The sequence below is a fragment of the Sapajus apella genome, unplaced genomic scaffold (genome assembly GCF_009761245.1).
Source record: "Sapajus apella isolate SASKATOON/1434 unplaced genomic scaffold, GSC_monkey_1.0 scaffold10, whole genome shotgun sequence".
NCBI classification, from domain to species: domain Eukaryota; kingdom Metazoa; phylum Chordata; class Mammalia; order Primates; family Cebidae; genus Sapajus; species Sapajus apella.
In genome coordinates, this window is record NW_022436950.1 from 1,630,899 (window position 1) to 1,639,147 (window position 8,249).

Sequence of the window (8,249 nt, forward strand, 5' to 3'; positions counted from 1 at the left end):
AGAAAGAAAGAAAGAAAGAAAGAAAGAAAGAAAGAAAGAAAGAAAGAAAGAAGGAAAGAGAAAGAAAGGGAGAAGGAGAAAATCACTATATGGAAGAGGTATTTGCGCACCTGTGTTTATCACAGCACTCTTCACGATGATCAAGACATTGAATCAACTTACGTTTCCATCACAGATGAATGGATTTAAAAATCTGATGTATATACACAATGGAATATTATTCAGACATCAAAAGAATGAACTCCTGTTACTGCAGCACCATGAATAGAACTGGAGATCATTGTGTTAAGTGAAATAAGCCAGACACATTAAGATAAATATATCGTGTTTTCACTGACCTGTGAGAGCTAAAAAATCAGATCTCATGGAGGTGGAGAGGAGGATCGTGGTTCCCAGAGGTCGGGAAGGGGAGGGGAGAGAGGCAGACAAGGGGTACAAAAATACAGTCATGTAGAAGGAATAAGTTCTAGCATTCTGCAGTACTGCAGGGAAATTATGCTTAACAATAATTTATTGTATATGTCAGAACAGCTAGAAAAAAAGTCAGATAATGTTTCCAACAGAAGGAATGCAAATGTTGGAGATGATGGATATCCCAATTATCCTGATTTGATGGTTACGCATCGTGTACAGATATCAAAATACCCCAAAAATATGTACAACCAATATGTCAAGAAAAAAGAGAAATATTATAGATTCTAATCAACATTTTAAAAAAGATAAGAAACAATCTCCTTGAGAAATCCCTCGGGGGGCCCAAGGCACAGCTGCAGGGTGGCGGCCTTGCCCCGAGTGTCTGGCGTTGCTAACCCGGCAGCGTTGAACAGCGTCATCTCCTGCTGGCATCGTTCCTCCCTGTGTGAGTCCCCATCCTCCTTTCCATCTAGCCTCTCTTCTTCCTTCTTGAATCGCAGCAGATGGGAAGATGAAAATCACCTTTTTCAGGCCCTGGCAGCCCTGGTGGGTGAGATACACTGCAGGGATGTGGAGGGGAACGGGCAGATGCCTGCACATCGCTGGTCAGCCCAGGGTGGAGGTGTCTGGTTTGCTTGGCAGCATGGTGTCCAAGCACTGGATATGGAGAGATTCGGGAGCACTGTGGCTCCGAGCTGGCTGCAGCAGGAGCGGCTCCTTGGTTCCAGGTGGTTCTGGATTCACTGTTTTCTGGATGTGATGAGTCGGCAACTCTAGCTCTGCAATATGGCTTGGAAACCAGCCTTGACAGCTCTACTTACGGCCTGCTCATTCAGCTCCACAGACGACTCTGTCGTAGCTCCTAATAAGTCGTTTCCTGCCTAAGCAATGTGGGCCTTGTTCTTCATAATGGAATCCTGGTGAGACACCCACGATTCTGGACTGTGGTTTAGAAGGCAGACACTAGGGCTCTGCCCATCCTGTTGCTTTGACTTCTTGACATCACTAACATCTGCTTGTGAAGTGGAGCTAACACTGGACTTTGCCACACGTTTTTATTTTTGTTTATTTTATTTATTTATTTATTTATTTGAGACAGAGTCTCACTCTGCCACCCAGGCTAGAGTACAATGGCACAATCTCGGCTCACTGCAAGCTCGGCCTCCTGGGTTCAAGCAATTCTCCTGCCTCATCCTCCTGAGTAGCTGGGATTACAGATGCTCACCACTACACCTGGCTAATTTTTGTATTTTTAGTAGAGACGGGGTTTTACCATGTTGACCAGGCTGGTCTCAAACTCCTGACCTCAAGTGATCTGCTCACTTTGGCCTCCCAAAGTGCTGGATTACAGGCATGAGCCACGGTGCCCAGCTGGTATATATTTTTAAAATGCCATTGAGATATAATCAAATTTGTTCTTGCATCAAATTCACATAACTTTTTAAAAACTTGGAATATATACCAAATTTCAACTAAAAATGAAAATGAAAAGATCAAACAAGACATAAATAGAGTCAGAGAAAGACTAGGGTGTAGGGGGCTGGGAGAGAAGCCAAGTCCTCCCAAATAAATCTTGTTTTGTAGATTTGACTCTGGAATCATGTAAATGTTCATACAATTATATATGTAAAGTCAAGTAAAATGAAAAAAAAATAGAAATCCCTGAAAAATCAAAAGCAAAATCAAACAAATGTACCTTATCAAACAAATTTATATCATATTGGTGGTTTAATCATGCAAACAAAAATAATTTAAGATAGCTTTAGAACACTATAATTGCCTTACATCCTAGTGAAATATACTCTAAAGGGAAAAAGAACTGCAAAAAAAGGCTTAAACCTTTCAGCATTCATGTTTCTAGTAATAAAATTGCTATTGTTATTCCAAAACTGTATTGTGAGCTGAGCCACATGAATAATTATGTTCATGTCTTTGGGAATCAAGATCTCCAACCTCAAAGAAAAGAGGTACAAACGTAAAACAAAAGAAGTTAAGTAAAACCACGTAATTCTAAATTTGTTGAAACATCAGTTACAGACTTGAGTCTGTATTTCCTGGCCCTGGCCACCGAAAAGAACTAGAACCATGAGCCACCCGCTGGCAAGGAGCACTGCTGGCATTCAGATTTTGGTCTCTCCTTGAAGAAATGGTTGACCTCGGTCTGGGGTAAAACAAGGTAAGTCTGCAGCATCTTACTATACCGGAAGGCAAGGAAGTCATCAATAACTACCATGGTCCTGTCAAAAGGACCAGGAAGGAACTGAAAAGTGTCTCCCCACTTCAGCATAAAGGAGCATGAATGAGAAAAGTAACTGCAATCGACAGAAACGTATCACTGATGGTAAAAGGCCTTAAATCTCAATGTTACTCAAATGCAAAACTTGTTGGCAATTTTTGGCTATTGCTAGGAAATGGACTCATGGTCCCAAAAGTAGGTAAGTAAAGGGAAAGAATCATGCATGTAATCAGCCTCTCTTACTGAATCATCCAGGCAATGTGAGCGTTGATGAGAAAATATTTCGCTCTACAGAAGTTTTCTAGATAACAATGAAGGACAGACGGTAGAATTATAACATCACCATTTGCAACCCCTGACCTAGGAATGGAGTCAGGCACTTCCAGTCCATGATAACTAACATCATAGAAAGAGACGTGCACCTGCTGGAGGCAGGACCCAGCACCACTTGAGAAGTTGCAAGTCATCTAGCCCCTGGCTGGGGCTGCCAGTTCCAGGAAATGCAGGGCTGGCAGGCAGGCTCCACCGTGTCATCAGGATGCAGGCAGAGCTCAGCCCTCCTCTGCCCTGCTCCCTCCAAGGACTCATTTCACTTTGTATAAATGCCTGTCTTTGCCAACATCTGTAAGGCCCACCCAGTCTGACAAAGACCATGCCCCATGATCTCTCCAATCCCGGGCTCTATGTCTTTGGCTCTGTCCACTCCAGCACTCTGGGCTGCCGGCAGCTCCTGCCCTGCACAGTGCATATCCCCACACAAGAGCCTAACTGGAACTTCCTGCTGCCCGGATAGCCGGGTGGCTGATGTCCTTACACCCTTCCAGTCTATCTCATGTCTGTTGTCACGCCCACATAACAAACCACCCTCCAATTTAGTGCCTTCAAACGCCAACCATTGTGTTTGCTCACTGTTTTGCAGGCCAGCAGTTCCGATTGTGCTCAGCTGGGTGGTTGTTTGTTTTTGTTCTGGCAGTCCTGCCTGGTGTCACTCATGTGCCTGTGGTCATCCCATGGCTTAAGCCCGATGGCCTCTCTCACAGATCTGGAGGTGGTAGGGGCCAACTCTCGCCCCTTGGCGCTCCTGCACGTGGCTTCTCTAGCAGGCCGGCTGGAGCTCGCTCTTGCTATGGTCTCAGAACTCCAGCCGCAGCCGGAAGAGCACAAGCCCCGCGGCACATGCTCTTGCTCTTAACATGTGTGCCAGTGTTCTGTGGGCTAAGTCACAAGGCCAAGCCCAGATTCAGGGTTTTGGCATTAAAAAGTTGATTGGCAGCTCTTTGTGTATGTGTGTGCATGTGCGTGTGTGGGTGTGTGCATACACTTGGTTGTAGGTAACAGACATTCAACCTGAACCTGCTTATTAGAAATGTATTGGCTCACTACTTGGGAAGTTCAGGCTTGGGCTGGCTTCAGACTTAGCTGGATCCAGGAGCTTCAAGGATGTTATAGCCCTCTCCTTTCTCTCCATGATTTAGCTCTGCCTCCCTCTGTGTGTGGGCCTCGCTTCTTCCTGTGCACAATAGGAGATGGGACCCTCCAGGGTCACGTCCTCCCAGGACAGCAGCGCTCATTAAACAGCCTCCCTCTCTTGCTTGGCAAAGACACCAGGCATGGGGCTCTGCTGGCCTGACTCCAGCTGGGGCTCCCGTGATGGGATAGGATAAGAAGGGCAGGTTGGTGCCCCGAAAATGGGAGGAAGTGCTGGGCAGATGAGCACGGTGCATCCACTGGGGGTGCTGGCAGCACCAGGCTCCCAAGGGTCTTGTGGGACCAGTTAGGAGTTTGGATTTCCTTCTGAAGGCAACTGGAAATGAACAAGCATTCTAAGGAAAAAATGATGCAGCTGGAAGATGGAGCCAGCCCAGTGCCCAGCCAGACAAGAAATGGCAGTGGGTGAGGAGGGGATGGGGCACCAGAGTGGGAGTCACGAGCGGGGAGTGGAGAGGCTGGGGCCACAGCATTTGGCTTCTCTTCCCATGACTGTGAAGTATCTAGAAGTTGGCTTGGGCTAAGGCGGGAGCTCACCTGGACCCACCACCTCTTGCTGCATGTAGCTGCTAATTGAAAGCAGGAAGGCAGGCAACTGAAACACTTGTTTTTTATCATATAAGAAAAGGAATGCCGGCTGCGGTGGCTCATGCCTGTAATTCCAGCACTTTGGGAGGCTGAGATGGGTGATCACTTGAGCCCAGGGTACAAGACCAGCCTGGGAAACATAATAAGACCCCATCTTACAAAAAATACAAAAGTTAGCCAGGCGTGGTGGTGCGCACCTGTAGTTACAGCTACTAGGGAGGTTGAGGCAAAAGGATCCCTTCAGCCCAGGAGGTCGAGGTTGCAGTGAGCTGTGATTGCACCACTGCCTCCAGCCCGGTGACAGAGCAAGACCTTGTTGAAGAAGAGAAGGAGAGGGAGAAGGAGGAGAAGGAGGAGGAGGAGGAGGAGGAGGAGGAGAAGGAGAAGGAGGAGGAGGAGAAAGAAGGAGAAGGAGAAGGAGAAGGAGAAGGAGAGCAGCCACAGCACCAGGCTGTGGAGAAGAGGAGAAAAAGAGCGGGGCCGGGAGAAGTCTGGATTCTGTCTTCTGTCATTGGTTAGCAGATGGCCTTGGGTATTCCCTTCTCCACTGTGGGCCTCAGTTTCCCCTCTGTGCAGCAACAGGCTGGGTGGATGATCCCTACGGCTCCCTCAGCATGATAATGTCCGGGGTGTATTTTCAGAAATGGAAATCCCCGTTCAGCTGCATATCACACTCTGCTGCTCAGTGGCGCCGTCGAAAGAGCAGGCCCTGGGGATGGGGGAGTGTGATTTTCTTTACTCTCTCTAAATAACACGCAGGGGCCTTTGGTGACTGCACATGCCCTGGCCCCTCATAAAGTCCCTGCCCTGTGGTGGCATGGTCATAAACTTTCCTGCAAAGGTCATGTGAATTTATCGCCCCCAATACTTTATAATTAGAAATTATGGCCTCCCTTCCCCATGACACTTTTGAGCCTTAGCAGATCTTAAATTAAAACTATGTTTATGTTTCAAAATGTTCTTCAGAAAACTCTAAACTCACGAGTTGAAAATTTGACTTTAAAAAGTCCTGAACACTTATCTAAATAAACACTCAGGTTTGACCTAACATGTAAGAAGCAATAAACTTGGAATTAAACTTGTGTGTTAAACCTGATTATATCTGGAGTATAAAAACACATCAAAGCGGTCTTCTGGGGGAACACTTCTGGGTGTATGGCAAACTTCTCTTTTCCGGGGCAGTTAGGAGTGGGCTGCAGGCCTCTCCCAAGTGACCAGGAAAGAACCATGGAGGGTCCTTGTTCAGAAAAGAAAGAGAAAGAGAGAGAGGGGGAGAGAGAGAGAGAGAGTGTGTGTGTGTGTCTGTGTGTGTGTGTGTGTGTGTGTGTGTGTCTGTGCGTGTAGGTAGGTAGGAAGGGATATGGGGTGATATGTTACTTTTCTGGGGATACAGTTTTGAAAATGTTTTTAATGATTTCCCTTGACTCCATTTCCCTTCTTTATTTCTTCATCTCCTACCTGGGAAGATGGACAGATGGCAGCAGGAGCCCCACACCTGCCCCCTCCTCTGTGCAAAGCCCCAAAGCCCCAAAGCCTGCCCACTCCAGGCTTCCCCTCCAGGCTCTTCCTCCAGTTTCTCTTTTATCTTCTACTGACGGATTTTCCTTCCTCCTCTTCAAAAAGGCGCGCAGGCCTACTCACTGAGAAGATGCTAGCTGAACTCCAAGTGGAAAGTGAAACTACTTTATTGTGTTATTTGACAGATACTTATTTTTCCCCTGAGGAGAAGTGCATGAACATGTATGAAAGGGTGAGAGTGTGGCCTTCGTTTCCCTGGGCCACACAGGATGGATGTAAAATGTGTCCGCCTTACAGGCTGCCCGATCGGAGTGTCACCTGTGCACTTGATCTGTTTGAAATCCACAGACTTCCACTGACTCCAGCTGAGCAGCTCAGCAGAAGCCTCACAGGTGGGCCGGCAGATGCACGCACAGAGCTAAAGAGGTTTGGATGTAACAGGAGGAAAATATTGACACTAATTTTTCATTCTCTAAAAAATATTTATGTAAGGACTCTGGAATATCGTGTTTTCTTCCAGGAAGATTCCACAAGCAATAGTTTGGTGTATCAGCAATCACAATGCAAGTTGTGGAAAACTTCAAGCAACTAGATGTTTTCTTTATGCTCAAATTAAGGAAAAGGGTCAATTCAATGAAGAGGGAGGAGGAGGAGAAAGAGAGAAAGAAGGTGAAGGAGAAGGCACTGTTGACGCCTAGTAAAAAACAAAACCAACAGCCTCGTGTGTCCTCTGCGGACACTGAGAAGCTGACTCAGTTTCTCACCTGTGCACATCTTCCTCCAGCTCTTGTGTGTCTCGAGACACTGTGACCCCCTCCACCTGCACGCTGGTTTTCACGCTCCACCTGCCATGCAGACAAGTAGATGCACTGTACAAGCTGCAGCATGCAACCTTTAAAAAAATTAGCCATTTTTAAAAGGTATAGTTTGCACACAGTACAATTCATCCATTTCAAGATCATATGTGGAACGATCTCCATGAGAACACTTGCATCACTCCAACAAGTCCTCTTGAACCCTTCTGCAGCCCGTGCCTCCCCGGCCCCAGCCACTGACAACCATGGTCTCGCTTCTGCTTCTGTTTTGCTGTGTAAAGACTGTCATAAAAATGAAATCAGGCAGGAAACAGGCTTTCACGTCCACCTTCACACCCTTAGACTCGTGCCCTGGAGGTTCATCCTTGCTGTTGCACGTACTCAAGACTGCTGCTTTCAGGGCTGAGCATTCCGTGGTCTGCATATACTACAATCGCTTTTCCATTCATTGGCTGATGGTCATTTAGATTGTTTCCAGTTTAGGGTTATTTTAAGTCAAGTTGCATGTGTAGACATGAGTTTCACTCTCTGAGGTCTCTCGCAGACAATTTCATCTCTCATCTTTGCGTGGTTGCTGGGTTCCATGACGGTGTACACTTACCTTTAGAGGAAACTGCAAAACTGTTTTCCAGAATGGCTGGACCATTTGTATCTCACCAGCAATGTGTACAAGTTCAGCTGCAGATGGCTATAATGAATGAAAAACAAAAACTGGAAAATGACACATTTTGGCAAGGATGTAGAGGAATTGGAATCTTCCTACACTGTTGGTGGGAATGTAAAATGGCAGCGCTACCGTGAATAACACTTTGGCAGTTCCTCAATAAGTGAAATGTAGAATGATCATATGATCCATCAATCCTATTAATACTATTGGATATATAACCCAAAGAATTAAAACAGCTATTCGAGCAAAAACGTGTACATGAATATCTATAGCAGCATCATTCACAATTGCTGAAATGTAGAAGCCACCTGCATGCCCATGGATGGATGAATGGATAACAAGATGTGGTCCCTCCTACAGTGGAATATTATTCACCCATGCCATGTAAAGGCATGAAGTACCGACACATGCCACAACATGGACAGACCTGGAACATAGTATGTTATGTGAAAGAAGTCAGAAGCAAAAGGCCATGTATTACATGGTTCCATTTCTATGAAACGTCCACAGTAGACAAATCCAG